This window comes from Scyliorhinus canicula, chromosome 8 (assembly GCF_902713615.1).
Source record: "Scyliorhinus canicula chromosome 8, sScyCan1.1, whole genome shotgun sequence".
In the NCBI taxonomy this organism is placed as follows: domain Eukaryota; kingdom Metazoa; phylum Chordata; class Chondrichthyes; order Carcharhiniformes; family Scyliorhinidae; genus Scyliorhinus; species Scyliorhinus canicula.
This window is the reverse complement of record NC_052153.1, coordinates 30415461-30432217: the sequence shown is the minus strand read 5'-3', so window position 1 is coordinate 30432217 and position 16757 is coordinate 30415461.

Below are 16757 nucleotides of genomic sequence, written 5' to 3'. Positions count from 1 at the left end.
AGGATACTCTGCAAACCTGTTTAGATGTAATAGGAATAAACATTTTTTCTGATAATTATTCAATTTCATTTTAAAGTCACAATTGACTCTACCTTCACAACATTCCCAGGCAATGTATTCAATTTCTTTGCAAATACTGGGCAAAATTCTCCCCTACCCGGCCGGGGGGGGGGTGTCCCGGCATAGCGGAGTGGCGCCAACCACTACGACGTCGGACCTCCCCAAAGATGCGGAATTCTCCGCAACTTTAGGGGCTAGGCACGCCACCGGAGTGGCTCCCGCTCCGTTGACTGGCACCAAAACTGGCACCAACGGCCTTTGGCGCTACGCCGCCCAGCGTCGGGGCTGGCCGATAGGCCTTCGCCGATCCGCGCATGCGCCGATGCGTCAGCGGCCGCTGACGTCACCACCGGCTCATGCACGGTGGAGAGGGTGTCTTCCGCCTCCACCATGGTGGAGGCCGTGGCGGCGGTGGAAGAAAAAGAGTGCCCCCACGGCACTGGCCCGCCCGCTGATCGGTGGGCCCCGATCGCGGGCCAAGCCACCGTGGGGGCACCCCCCGGGGTCCGATCGCCCCGCACTCCCCCCCCAGGACCCCGGGGGCCCGCTCGCACCGCCAATCACGCTGGCACAGAAGTGGTTTAAACCTCGCCAGCGGGAAAGGCCTGACAACGGCGGGACTTCGGCCCATCGCGGGACATCACACCCATGGAGCTGGCCTCATACTCAACAGGAGCTCAGCACAAATGTCAGTTGGATGGAAACCGGTAACCATCTCATTATCACTGTCAGATTCCACACAAGGCACGCCAAAGTCAAAGTAATGCAAGTTTACAAACTAACAGAGGCAAACACAGAGGAGGAGAAAGATTAATTCTACCACCAATTGCAGGACACGTTAAACAAGGAACCCAGCTATGAAATCAAGCTACTGATCAGTGACCTCAATGCTAAGCTCAATGACAACCAGCCAGGTCTGAACAGCACAGTCAGGCTCCATGGGGCAGCAAGCATCCTCAAATAGTGAGGATCTACTGGCCTATTGCAACAGCAATGAGTTCAGCATTAAGCAAACTTCCTTCAAGCACAAGGACATCCACAAAGAGACATGGAGTTCTCCTGAACAAGTTTAACTGTATATGCATCTGCAGGAGATGGAGGACGTCCCTACAAGATGTCGAGGTGCTGATATAGGATTGGACCATCACTTTGTGTTCAGCAAGATCCACATAAAGCTGAAGAAGACGCCACCCACAAAGTCACAATGCCCTTTTGTAGTGGGTATAATGTAGGACAAGTTAGACAGTTTCCCCACCTGGCCTTGTCGAACAGATTCACTGAGTACCACTGAGGTCGAGGAACAATGGGAAATGTTTAAAAGAGGCATTAAGGAGAGTGAAGAAGAAACCATCTGGTAGAGGAGGGGAGACCAACAAAGAATGATGGATCACTCAACAAATATCCAGTGACCCAGGGCCGGGATTCGAACCCAGGTCCTCAGCGCTGTAGGCAGCAATGCTAACCACTGTGCCACCGTGCTATCCCCGAATATTGATTAAAGGAGAGACAAGGAAAAGAATATTGAGCAAAGATGAGAAGACAATGAGAAATACTGAATAGAACATAGAACATAGAACAGTACAGCACAGAACAGGCCCTTCGGCCCTCGATGTTGTGCCGAGCAATGATCACCCTACTCAAACCCACCTATCCACCCTATACCCGTAACCAACAACCCCCCCCCAACCTTACTTTTTAGGACACTACGGGCAAGTTAGCATGGCCAATCCACCTAACCCACACATCTTTGGACTGTGGGAGGAAACCGGAGCACCCGGAGGAAACCCACGCACACACGGGGAGGGCGTGCAGACTCCGCACAGACAGTGACCCAGCCGGGAATCGAACCTGGGACCCTGGAGCTGTGAAGCATTTATGCTAACCACCATGCTACCGTGCTGCCCAAAGATGATAGAACATAGAACATAGAACAGTACAGCACAGAACAGGCCCTTCGGCCCTCGATGTTGTGCCGAGCAATGATCACCCTACTCAAACCCACGTATCCACCCTATACCCGTAACCCAGACAAATTAGGATGGATTGAGTCAAAAGACAAGAGGCAGCAAATCAAAATGACTTCAGGACATTGTGCAGGATTCTATGGGAGCTGGCTGATGCAACACCATTTTACCAGTCAAGGGCAAGGACAGTGGTGCACTATTGATGGACGAGATGCAGGAGGCAAGGTGGGTGGATCACTCATGGAGATTCTCAACCAGCCCAGCCCCAGCTTCACATTCGGGTTTGATGACAGCACCACATCAGCAACTGAACATCAACCTGGGACTGATGATATACCCGCAGAGCTGTTGAAACATGGTAATCAGAATGCCGTCACAACAGAACTCACAGACTTGTCCAACAAGATCTGGATTGCAGATGACATCCGGGATGGCTGGAGATGAGGAATAATGGTCAAATTACCAAAGAAGGGGAACCTCAATAAGAACAACAGCTGAAGGGGCACAACACTGCTGTCAGTCCCTGGCAAGGTCTTTTGCACGGGGCTCCTTAATCAATTGAAAGCAGAAGTATACGGCATCCTATGTGAAGAATAGGCTAGCTTCCAGGGTGGCTGATCATGCTGTGAGCAGATCATTACACTCAGGAACATCCTAGACCAGAGCCTAGAGTATCAGAAGCCATATTTATCAATCTCATTTATCTATCGGCTCAAGTTGTGTCCTGTCACTCTGGTACATCGCAAGACAGCACAGCAGCCCAGAGTGGTATATTAATATCTTCAAAATCTTATACCATGATTCTAGCTGATGTGTCAAGGCCAGCACGGTCACCACAGGCTCCTTTAACATCATCACAGGCGTATAGCAAAGCTATGTACTCTCTCCATTTCTTTTACTTCTGGTTATTGATTTCATTATGTGAAAGGCGATGTTAAATGGGCACCAACTTTGGTATCCCATGGCAAAACCACCTGCTTACAGATCTAGATTTCACAGGTGATATCACCCTGCTGGCTGAAGAATTACACTTGCCCCAGGGCATGACCACTTGCCTTGAGAGTAGATTACTCTAAGTATCAGCTGTGAGAAGACCAAGTCAATGACAACTGGATGGCAACAAGGCTTCCCCATCGCCAATGGGCATCAGAATATCGAGGACGATCACTTTCCCTACCGAAGAAGCAGCATCTCCAGGAGGATGATATGGAGATCAGCGTCCACACAAAAATTAGCAAAGGAACATCAGTTTTGCAGAGGCTCCACATGGTCTGGGCATTAAATACTATCAACACGGCCATGAGGCTGTCCTATTAGTGGTTTCCCATCCTTAATTGCCCTTTGGTCATCAAATTGAAACATGTTTTCAGTAATTAGCTTAACTAATTCAGAAGTTTCAACATAAAATTCACAGTTTGCTCGTTGCAACAATGTTACATTATAATAACTAAGACAATCTGAACATTGCTTTCGCACAATTCTGGCTTTGACAAAAGGTAAAATGCGAGATTAATGCAAAGTCAACTTTAACCAACCCATTTCTGATCAATTAATAGCTCGAGTAGAAACGATTTGTCTTCATGTCTGTGTAACCGGGATAAACATAAATACCTCAAATGTGGGCAGCACGGTAGCACAAGTGATGAGCACTGTGGCTTCACAGCACCAGGGTCCCAGGTTCAATTCCCTGCTGGGTCACTCTTTGTGCGGAGTCTGCACGTTCTTCCCGTGTCTGCGTGGGTTTCCTCTAGGTACTCCGGTTTCCTCCCACAGTCCAAAGACGTGGAGGTTAGGTGGATTGGCCATGCTAAATTGCCTTTAGTGACCAAAAAAGGTTAGGAGGGGTTATTGGGTTATGGGGATAGGGTGGAAATGAGGTCTAAAGTAGGTCGGTGCAGACTCAATGGGCCGAATGGTCTTCTTCTGCACTGTATGTTCTATGTAACTATGAATGGGCCTGTACGGTGGTACAGTGGTTAGCACTGCTGCCTCACAGCACCAGGGTTCATTTCCGGCCTTGGTTCACTGTCTGTGTGGAGTTTGTACATTCTCCCCATGTCTGCATGGGTTTCCTCCGGGTGCCCCGATTTCTTCTCACTGTCAAAAGGTATGCGGGTTGGGTGGATTGACCATGCTAAATTATCCCTTAGTGTCCAGGCATGTGCAGGATAGGGTACAGGGGTAGGTGGGGTAGTTGGGTGAGTAGATATGGGGTAGAGTGCTTGTTCGTAGGGTCAGTGCAAATTCAATGGGCCAAATGGCCTCCATCTGCACTGTAGGGATTCTATGATTCTATGTCTCATCCTGATCCAGTGTCAACACCTCCAAAGCTGTTTGCCTGCAGAGGTCACACAGGGGCAGCATACTGCAGATTCTCTTTGCTCACACTTTCATCTTGTCAGCGTATGTCAGAAATTTCTTCAGCCATAATTATGAAAAATATTAGTATGAAAAGAACCAAAAACACATGATGACACTTATAGCCACTCTTTCTGAAACACATGGTTAATAGTTGAAGGCCTTTAATAATCTAATATTTATAGTAATGCCATTGTGGTTACCCAAATGTTTAAAATCATGAGAGATCCCACTGTTCTCATGTCATTAAAAAGCTAGACTTCTAATTCCTAGAAGAGAGTGGGTGGAAGTCATGGGAAACAAACTGGAGATCTTACCCTGAAAATAAGTTTCATGGAAAATTCATTAAGTGCAGTAACCTCCCTCATTAATCATTACTTCAACTGGCTTACTTCATCTAATAACTCACAGACAATAAAGTAAAAATGTCATATTAAAGATAAAGGGAACTTCATCTCTGAGACTCTGACTCCACACCCAGAAACTTTGCCATTTCTCACTTTCCTAATAAAGCAATTCATTATTTCAAACTGAAGTATATACATACCCTTGGCTCTTTTGATGTTAAACTCGAGCAACAGCAACATTTTTTTTGTGATTATGCTTATAATTAACCCTAATCATTAAATATTCAAATATTTTAATTTAGGGGTTTCGGGACTAAATTGAAAAGCTCTCCAAAAACAGGCATGGGATCACGACACATTTGCCCACGCCCATTCAATATAATTTGGGCAGCACGCCAACATGATGCTCCTGGCTTATTTGAATGATTGATGCATGCAGCTAGTTCTAACCACACTGCGCATTGCCTGCATGCATCAGAATGCGCCCAATATTGTAACTTCCCAGCATTATTTAAGTTAGCATGCATCTCTTAAAGGGGAGGTATATTGTAATAGGGGTTGTCAATTTTTTATATTTTTTCATGGGACCATGGCATCATTGGCTGGGCCAACACATATTGCCCACCCCGGGTTATCCTTCAGAAAGTGGTGGTGAGCTGCCCTCTGGGGCACATGGTATAGGTACACCCACAGTGCTGTTAGGAAGGGAGTTCCAGAGTTTTGACTAAATGACAGGAAAGGAATAGAACAGAACAGTACAGCACAGAACAGGCCCTTCGGCCCTCGATGTTGTGCCGAGCAATGATCACCCTACTTAAACCCACGTAACCCGTATACCCGTAACCCAACAATCACCCCATTAACCTTACACTACGGGCAATTTAGCATGGCCAATCCACCTAACCCGCACATCTTTGGACTGTGGGAGGAAACCGGAGCACCCGGAGGAAACCCACGCACACACGGGGAGGACGTGCAGACTCCACACAGACAGTGACCCAGCCGGGAATCGAACCTGAGACCCTGGAGCTGTGAAGCATTGATGCTAACCACCATGCTACCGTGAGGCCCCGAGAAATAAAGCCCCAAGTCAGGATGGACTTGGAGGGAAGGTTGAGTTCCCATGCATCTGTTGACCTTGGTCCTCTGAGGTAGTAGAGGTCAAGGGTCTGAAAGGTGCTTTCAAAGGAGCCTTGGTGATTTGGTGCAGTGCATCTTGTATATGGTACACACTGTTGCCATTGATTGTCGATGGTGAATGGAGCGAATGTTAAAGGTGGTAGAAGCATCTTGCTTTGTCCTTGGTGGTGTCAAATTTCTTGAGTGTTGTTGTAACTGCACTGATCAAGGCAAGTATTCTATCATACTGCTGACTTGTGCCTTGTATATGGTGGACAAGCTTTGGAGAGTCAGGAATTACTTGTTACAGGATTCCTAGCCTCTGACCTACTCTTGTCGGCTATTCCTCCTTCAGGTACCATGGAGGGTGCTGATGACCATGGACTTCCTTTGAATCCATCTATGATTATGCTTGGCTGAGTTTTGCCATGGTTTTCCAAGACTTTCTGCAGTTTGGCCAACCAGGAAATTATCCTGCTTCTACTTCCTGCCATCAGGCATATTGGAGGGATTTATGAGTTGACAATTAACCTGTTCGGCCACATTGTGTGGTTATTAAGTCCTGAAGTGGGACTTGAACCGGAGTTTCTGGCTCAGAGCTAGAGACACTACCACTGTGTCCCAACATCTGCTCTTGAAACCACAGTATTTATAGAGCCACAGTATTTATATGACTGGTCCAGTTAATTTTCTGATCAATGGTAACCACTAGTGTGTTGAGAGAGGAGAGTTCAGTGATGCTAATGCCATTGAATGTGAAGGGGAGATGGTCAGTTTCTCTTTTGTTGGAGATAGGCATTGCCTGGCACTTCTGTGACATTAATTGTACTTGCCACTTATCACCCACGCCTGGATGTTGTCCAGGTCTTGCTGCATATGGACACAGCCTGATTCAGTATCTGAGGAGTTGCGAATGGAAGGAAGTGTGTCTGACTTAGGAATCAGTAGAGGGTAGTACAGAATGGAGAGAGCAAGCTCCAAGATTTCTGGATACTACACGGGAGGACTTGGTAAAAGAGATGGATGATAGGAGAGATGCCCCATGTTTGCCGGAGGTCAGCATGCTCTCCAGGCACACATTAAAAAGGCAGTGGCCACAGACTGCCAGGGAAGTCAATGGCAGGAGTAAAGCCTCAAGGACCTGGATGCAGTGCTGCCATAAGTTCAATGACCCCGCGGGTGATCAAAGTCAATTGATGCATCTTCAAATGCCACATTGCATGAACGGTATCACTCGATTCAAACACTGGTCAAATCATCACATCCACATCACCCACCCAGCAACAAACGCTATCAATCAAGACTCAAACATTCATATGCTTCCCCTCACCTTAACCACATTGCCCTGCTACAAGCCTCATGTCAAACATCAAAGCTTGAAAATACTTGCAGCTATTCAACCATGACTGCCATATCACCTAAAAGACATTCATGAACACACTTCTCTCTCTCATACAGGCCAAGGTGACGCAGATCCAGAGACAGCAGGAACAAAAACAGAAAATACTGGACAATCGCAGCAAGTCTGACAGCATCTGTCGAGAGAGAAAGGAGCTAGCGTTTTGAGTCTGGATGACTATGTCAAAGGTGGAGAGGACTGGAAATACGGTCAGATTTATACTGTTGTGGGTGGCGTGGAGCACTGGGGCTGGATAGAGGGCCAGTGATAGTTGGAGGTTTACAAAGATGCAGTGGACAGAAAGACAAAAGGAATGTGAGTGGAGGTGATTAAGGTTAAGAAGCTTGCTGATAGTGGCACAAAAAGTGATTAGAGTATGTTAATGGCAGAACAAAGGTAAGCAATGTGTCAGGGCAACCAGGAACAGGGAACAGGTGGACCAAGTGGGGTGGGGAGGGGGGGACTATGGTGAGGGAAAAACAGATCAATGGAAGAAATGAAAATAAATTGATACAAATAAAAATGGGGTGAAGGAGGAGGGGAGGTTTCACAGCCTGAAGTTGTTGAACTCAGTGTTAAGTCTGAAATGCTGTAACGTGCCTAATCGGAAGATGAGGAGCTGTTCCTCCAGTTTGTGCTGGGCTTCACTGGAACATTGCAGCAGGCCAAGGACGGACATGTGGGCATGAGAGCAGGACGGTGAGTTGAAATGGCAGCGACAGGAAGGCCTGAGTCCTGCTTGCGGACGGACCAAAGGATTCTGCAAAGCGGTTACCCAGTCTGCGTTTCGTCTCTCCAATGTAGAGTAAGCCACACCGGGAGCAGCAAATGTAATAGACCAGATTGAAGGAGGTGTACGTGAAGCTGGGGAAGGTGTCATGTGGAGAGGGTGAGGTGTTGAAGGTGATGCAGGAGTGAACCAGGGTATCCCAAAGGCAATAATCCCTGTGAAATGCTGAAAGGTGGAGTGAGAGGAAGATGTGTTTGTGGTGGCATCATGCTGGAGTTGGCGTAACTGGCGGAAGATGATTCTTTGAATGTTGGGTGAAAAGTGAGGGCAAGGGGGAATCCTATCCTGATTCTGGGCGGGAGGGGAAGAGGTTCGGGCAGAGGTGCAGGAGATGAGTTGGACATGGTTGAGAGCTCTGTCAACCATAGTGGGTGAGGAAATACGATTAAGGAAGAATGAAGACATGTCAGCAGCACCATTTTGGAAAGTGGCATCTTCGGAACAAATGCGACGGAGGCGAAGGAACTGGGAGAATGGGATGGAGTCCTTACAGGGACAACAGGAATTAGCTGGGGGGAAACAGATCTGTCTCCATGTCCTAACCTCTGTAAAGAGCAACAATTGAGACATTCATTACTGACACCATGGTTAGCAATGAGGCCCAAACCATTGAATATGACAGTGTCCTCTTTCTCACATTCCAGTTCCACTTCATCCCACTCAAACATCTGATTAACAGACCGCAGGTGATGTAAGGATACACCCTCCCTGCACTGCAATCTTGTCCTTGTATCCTTTCAGATACTCAATACCTGTTTCCTGCTGAGGCAGTGAGGAATAGCACCATGAGAGTGATAGAAACAAAGAAACAAAATAGGAAAAGGAGGAGACCATTCGGTCCTTCGAGCCTGCTCCACCATTCATTATGATCTTGGCTAATCATACAACTCAATAGCCTAATCCCACTTTCACCCCATATCCTTTGATCCCCTTCGCCCTAAGTGCTATATCTAACTGTTTCTTGAAAACATGCAATGTTTTGGCCTCAACTACTTCCTGTGGTAACAAATTCCTCAGGCTCATCACTCTCTGGATGAAGAAATTTCTCTTCATCTCTTTCCTCAATGTTCTACCCCCTATCCTCAGGCTGTGATCCTGGGTTCCGGACACCTCCGCCATCGGGAGCATCCTTCCTGCATCTACCCTGTCCAGTCCCGTTCGAATCTTATAGGTTTCTACAAGATCTCTCCTCATTCTTCTGAACTCCAATGAATACAATCTGAACTGATTCAATCTCTCCTCATGCGTCAGTCCCGTCATCCCAGGAATCAGCCTGGTAAACCTTTGCTGCACTTCCACTGGATCAACAAAATCTTTCCTCAGATAAGGAGACCAAAACGTAGAAATATAGAAAATAGAAGCAGGTGGAGGCCATTCGGCCCTTCGAGCCTGCTCCGCCATTCATTATGACCATGGCTGATCATCTTGTTCAATACCCTGATCCCGCCTTCCCCCTCCTTTCCCTTGATTCCTTTAGCTCCAAGAACTATATCTAATTCCTCCTTCAAATTACACAACATTTTGGCCACATCTAAAATGCACACAATATTCCAGGTGTGGCCTCATCAAGGCCCTGTATAATTGTAGCAAGACATCCTGCTCCTGTACTCGAATCCTCTGGCAATGATGGCCAATATACTATTTGCCTTCTTTACCGCCTGCTGTACCTGCATGTTTAATGCAGGCGAATGCGAGGTGATGCATTTTGGAAGATCTAATTCAAGAGCGGACTATATGGTCAATGGAAGGGTCCTGGGGAAAATTGATGTACAGAGAGATCTGGGAGTTCAGGTTCATTGTACCCTGAAGGTGGCACCGCAGGTTGATAGAGTGGTCAAGAAGGCATACAGCATACTTGCCTTCATCAGATGGGGTATTGAGTACAAGAGTCGGCAGGTTATATTACAGTTGTATCGGACTTTGGTTAGGCCACATTTGGAATACTGCGTACAGTTCTGATCGCCACATTACCAGAAGAATGTGGATGCTTTAGAGAGGGTGCAGAGGAGGTTCACCAGGATGTTGCCTGGTATGGAGGGGGCTAGCTACGAAGAAAGGTTGAGTAGATTAGGATTGTTTTCATTGGAAAGACGGAGGTGGAGGGGAGACCTGATTGAGGTCTACAAAATTATGAGAGGTATGGACAGGGTGGATAGCAACAATCTTTTTCTAAGAGTGGGGGTGTCAATTAAAAGGGGTCACGATTTCAAGGTGAGAGGGGGAAAGTTTAAGGGAGATGTGCGTGGAAAGTTTTTTACGCAGAGGGTGGTGGGTGCCTGGAATGCTTTGCCAGCGGAGGTGGTAGAGGCGGGCTCGATAGCATAATTTAAGATGCATCTGGACAGATATATGAATGGGCAGGGAACAGAGGGAAGTAGATCCTTGGAAAATAGGCCACAGGTTTAGATAAAGGATCTGGATCGGCGCAGGCTGGGAGCGCCGAAGGGCCTGTTCCTGTCCTGTAATTTTCTTTGTTCTTTGTTTAACTTCAGTGACTGGTGCACAAGGACAACCAGGTCTCGTTGCACATTCACCTCTCCTAATTTATGGCCATTCATATAATAGTTTGCCATCTTGTTTTTGCCACCAAAGTGGATAACCTCACATTTCTCCAAATTATACTGCATCTGCCATTCATTTGCTCACTCATTCAATTTGTCCAAATCACACTGAAGGATCTCTGCACCCTCCCCACACAACTTGGTGTCATCTGCAAATCTAGAGATATTACATTTTGTTCACTCATCTAAATCATTAATATATATTGCGACTAGCTGGGGTTCCAGCACCGATCCCTGCGGCACTAGTCACTGCCTGCCAATTTGAAAAAGACCTGTTAATTCAGACTCTTTGTTTCCTGTCTGCCAACCAGTTCTCTCCCCACCTGAATACACTACCCCTAACACCAGGCGTTTTAATTTTACACACCCTGTATTCCCGCTCAATGTCTGAGCACTGCAGCAGAAGCTCAGAGAGGTCAGACTGCTGCCATCACGGCTGTGGATTAGTGTGCAGAAGAGGTTTGCAGGATATCACAGCAATCCAGGAATCTGTCGTCTGACTGATTATAGGAGGCTGCGACATTCCCCCAAGAGACATGGCAGTGGTTCCATGGATCACAGCCCGACTGTCTCTGGAAGTCAATGTTTGCCCACTGCCCCTCCAGCAGTTCCCTTGCTTTTGATAATGGCCATGCTGAGATTGTGCAGCCTACAGCTGGGCTGTCTCGGCTCATAGCTGCTCCAGGTCATCCTCCTGTCAATCAGCAGTCACCGGCTCTGCAAATCAACAGCTTTCTACCTGACATGTTGTTGCCACTAGGTTAGTACTTTGAGGCACACGCGGATAAGCATTAAGGAAATGTGCAAGGGTGAAGCAATAAGTCATGATTTCATCCATAAATTTCTTTTGGTATGTTTATTTAGGGGCTGGTTTAGCTCACCAGGCTGAATCGCTGGCTTTTAAAGCAGATCAAGCATGCCAGCAGCACGGTTTGATTCCCGTACCAGCCTCCCCGGACAGGCGCCGGAATGTGGCGACTAGGGGCTTTTCACAGTAACTTCATTGAAGCCTGCTCGTGACAATAAGCAATTTTAATTTTTTCATTTCATTTTGTGGTGGTTTTTATTTCAGCATTGTTACCAAATGGATGCTCCAATGATCAGTGAGAGAGGAAAGACAAGATGTGGGGTCTTTGGTGAATGGCGAATTGGGGTTACAGGTATCGCACTCAAATGAGTTCTTCATGGGCAGTCTCGGCTGAAAGGGATGCCTCTTCCTCCTCCTCATAATGCACAGCATGCTCACCAGCTGGTGGTAAGGCTGTAAAACATGCAGCAGACCACCATCAATCTTGACATCCTCTCTGCCGAAAATTCCATGGCTCCTCCAGAGAAGTCTGGCAGGGGAACAGCTGTTTCAGTCTCCCAATGATCTGTTCTATCACATTTTGTGTGGCAACCTGGCTTTATAGTATGCAAGGTTTGCACATTGAAATCATCAGTCATGTTGTTGGCAGGTAGCCCTTGACACCCAGTTTGGTCACACACCAGCTGGATGTCGATAGCATGGATCCTTTTCGTTTCCAGTGTAGAGCAGAGTTGGCAAGCTTCTTTTGCCTGCTTTTTTCACTGAAGAGAGAATGAAATGTAGTTAGCTTTCACTGAATAGAGAATCTCAGTGCTATCTCCATTATATAACTGTGGGTGGCAAGCTCTAAAAATGCTGAAGGGGTTTTTGGCTTGAAATACTAACTAAATTTGTTTTTTCTCTTCATAGTTGCTGCCTGACCTCCTGAACATTTCCAGCATTTGTGCTTTTATTTAAAATTTCCAGCATCATCTTCCTTTTACATTTGCAGCGCAGTGGTTAGCACTGTTGCTTCATGGCGCCTGGGACCCAGGTTCAATTCCTGGCTTGGTCACTGTCTATGCGGAGTTTCACATTCTCCCTGTGTCTGAGGGGTTTCCGCCGTTTTCCTCCCACAAGTGCCGAAAGATGTGTTTGGAGATGAATTAGACATTCTGAAATCTCCCTCAGTGTACCCGGGGTAGATGATGTCATTGTTGGGTGGAACTGAGGGATGTAGTGACATCTCAGCCTCCCCGGACAGGCGCCGGAATGTGGCGACTAGGGGCTTTTCACAGTAACTTCATTGAAGCCTACTCGTGACAATAAGTGATTTTCATTTTTTTCATTTCATTTCTGGAAAAGCTTTGGGGAGAGGAGTTCAAGTCTTACCTGTCTGACACTGTGTTCACAATTGTCTCACAGTAGGATAATTTAAAAAAAAGAGTAATACTATTTAAAACAGAGCAATCTTGGCTGAGGACAAGCAAAGAAATTGAAATAAGCCAGGTTAATCAGCTTTTTGAAGATATTCAGCCAGAGTCTGACAAGAGCCACACCTGTTCTGTAACACAAGTGTTACTATCGGCCATGCTGATTTTAAGATGGATTAAGAGCTGTATGTTTCTTTTCTTGTTGTTCAATGGGAAATTGAGTAGTAGGATAAACTGTTCTTTTCAGGTGTGAAGTTAAATAGTTTGATATTGTATTCCTAATAAGGTATTGTTTTAAAAATATCAAATAGCTATTCCTGCATGCAATCACTCCTGGAGTGAATCAGTGTTTCTGCACAGTCTTACAAATAAATTAAAATATTGGGTTCTCGGCCAACTCTCCTGGCACTGTTGGGATCTGATCTGGGATCATAAAAACCCAGTGGAAGAAACCCAGGGGGCCGGCCAAACCCCCACCCTGCCCCACATGCCAGCATCCATGCCAGCTGTAATGGTCGGGTGCCTTGATCACTGATGCCATCATCTACCCAACACCTGAGCTGCATGCGTTGGAATGTCTAACAGTGTCATTGCTTGTGTGTGGGTGTGTCCAGGAGAAGGCAGCGCACAAACGCCGGGAATGGGAAAAGACCGGAGGGGGGCCACCAGACCAGACTCTCCGTGCCCGAGCAGAGGGCACTGGATGTGGTCGGCAGCCCAGAGGAAAGGGAGGTCACCGACGCAGAGGTCGGTGGCGGTGAGCAATTGAGACCCTGCTCAGTTGCAGATCCCAATGACACATGTGTGGGCACCCACCTCTCACCCCCCTCGACCCATGCCTCTCACCCCCTCCCACCCCTCCTCCCACCCCCTCACCCCCCCACACTTTATCTCCTTCACCCCCTCACCCCACACCCCCCACCCCCCTCCAACCCCTCTCACCCTCCCACCCTTCACGCCCTCCACGCCCCTCACTCCACACCCCTCACCACCCTCACCCCCGTTCCCGCCCCACACCCCCCTCACCCCCTTCACCCAACCCCGCCTGCTGTCTGACCGGACATGTCGTCTTGTGCCTTACAGGACCAGCCGGAGATGGGGCTGATCCATCCGGGGACCCTCGCCCCCAGCCAGTACTAGAGCCGGTGCCCCCCAGGCAGCCGAGCACTGACGGGAGAACAGCCAGAACACTAGCCCTCTGACTGAGACTCAGGACACCCCAGTGTTCGGGTCAGAGGAGGACACCCACTTTCCGTCACTGCTATCTCTAACACCCTCCACCATCTCAGAGACTATCATCTCGGTTGGGAACATTAGTGAAGATGTTCCTGGGAAACTCACTGGTACACATCACACATCGCATCCGGTACAGCAGGTGGAGGTAGGAGCAGCCGAGGGGCCGGACGGTCGGAGGGCTGGCTGACCCCAGGAACCACCTGCCGTCCATACGGGTCCCGGGCTCCTGGAACATCCAGTACTAGCCACAGTGCAGGTGCAGTCAGAGACCCAGGGTCCACAAGAGGGAATTACGGCTGGCTTTCAGCACCTGCAGGGGCAGGTGGAGGAGTCCATCCGCCTGCAGGATCAGGGGGTGGTGCCGGTCATTCATGCCACCCAGGCTGACACCGCACAGGAGGCAATGGAGGCGACGGTGTTGGATATGCCTCAGAGTGTGCAAGGCCTAGGGCATTCTGTGCAGGCAGGGGCCGAGGCCCAGCAAAGGGCCGCCCTCTCACAGGCAGCCATGTAGCAGCACACATGGACATCACAGCGGCGCACTTCAGCATGGCCCAGTCACAGTAGGCCATGACTGAGAATGTCGGCAGCATTGCCCAGGCGCTGGCCGGCATTGCGTTGACATTGGGCGCTGTGGCCCAGTCCCAGACAGAGGTGACCCAGACCTAGAGGGATGTGTCCCATTCCCAGAGGTGCCCCTGGCCAGCAATCCCCCTCCCCCTTCCAGTCAGTGAAACGTGAGGCGATGAGGGCGTCGCTTGATCGCTGGCCCTGGCGGTGGTGCCGTGTGGTCTCTCGTGCCTGCCCGGGCCCCATGTCCCATTCATTGTTCCCCTCCCCCACATCCTCCTGGTTGGATGAGACCTGCCCTCCCTCCTCATCCTCCTCCAGCACATCACCCCTCTGCTGGGCTATATTGTGGAGGACACAGCAGGCCACTACGATGCAGGCAATCCTCCTAGCCTCGTACTATAGGACCCCTCCACAGTGGTCCAGGCGCCTGAAGCGCAGCTTCAGGACTCCGAAGCACCGCTTGACCACACCTTTGGTCACTGTATGGGCATCATTGTATCAGGTGTCAGTATCCATCAATGGCCTTTGGATAGGCGTCAGCAGCCATGACCGCAGTGGTAACCCCTGCCGCCCAGCAGCCAGCTCCACAGTGGGTGGGGGGGCCTCAAAAATGTCTGGGATCCCCAAGTTTGCCAGTATGAAGTAGTCGTGCACGTTGCCTGTGCACCTGCCTTAGACGTGCATGATGGGCATCTGTTGGTTGCAGGTCAGCTGGATGTTCATGGAGTGAAACCCCTTTCTGTTGGTGTACAGCGGCCTGTTATCCACAGAGGGAATAGTGCAGAGGGAAAAATACATGCCATCGATGACCCCCTGGACCCGGGGCATTCTGGCAATGGCAGCGAACCCAGCTGGGATCGCTGGAAACATCCTGGTGGGAGCAGCCCACATGATATAGGATGTACTCGTCCACCTGTGCATGTAGGGTGTCCCTGATGGCACAGATGCACCTGTGCACCGATGTCTGTGAGATCCCAAACAGGTCCCCACTTGGCTACTGCAACGATCCCGTCGCATAGATATGCAGCGCGACTATCGCCTTGACACTCACAGGGAGCGGGTGTCCTCCCCTATACCCCCCCGGTGCCAGGTGTCATCATCTGGCAGATGTGCTCACAGCCCCTCTGCTCATCCACTGTCTCCTTCTGCGTGCCCGGTCCGGAAGGTCCTCGAATGACATGCGGTTGCGGTACACGCTGGGTATCATCTGGCACCTCTTCCTCGGCCTATTGGGTGGCCAGCCCTCCAGCCTGCGTGGCTGCCATGTGCTCCTCTGCAGCCCGTTCCTCTGCTGCAGCCTCCGCCTCCTCTCTGAGCGGCCTCTGCTCATGCTGCCGTAGGGCATCTTGCAGAGCTGCGGCCATCGCCACGGCCGAATTCTCTGCATGGGGTGAATGGCCAACACGATAGCATGGCACACACTCCCGTGTCCATCCAGGTTCCATGGGCTACATGGTGGCCCCGGTGGGCACTGCAGGCCCTGCCCATGCATGCCCCCCCCCCCCTCCACCCCCACACCCTGGTCCTGTCAGTGCCCCCGGTCATGGCGCCCGTACTTGCTGCCAGGGGTATTGTTGGCTGGAACTGCCCTCACTGGGGGCTGCCATGGGTGTGGCTATGGTTGGTCCCCAGGTGGGTGACGGCCGGTTGGGTGGGGTGTTCGGGGGCGTGGGGAGCACGTCCCTACGGCCAGTGTCATTGTATAAAACCAGGGGCCAGGGTGGGTGGTCAGCAAGAATGCTTCTGTCATGGCTGTCGGTGCCTGAGCACTGCCCCAGTCCTGGAGGGGGGGGGCACCCTCGTTGCTCGCCTACCCCCCCCCCCCCCCCCCCCCCCCCCCTCCGCCCTCTCCCTGCCATATTATCCACTCCTGTATATAATGAAGTGCAGACAGGCAGTGATTGACACACAGGATGACCAGTAAGCACACAGCACAGTGCAGCCAATCACCAGACAGGACACCACCACTATAAAGCCAGAGGGCACTAGGTTTCCCGCTCTTTCTGGACCCAGCCACCGAGATAATCAGAGTCCACGAGCTAGCCAGTGCAAACACCATGCGGTAGCTAGTTAGTCTGGTCAGGCTAGTACAGGCTAGCCAGCTCTCCAGTCAGATCAGTATAATGTCAA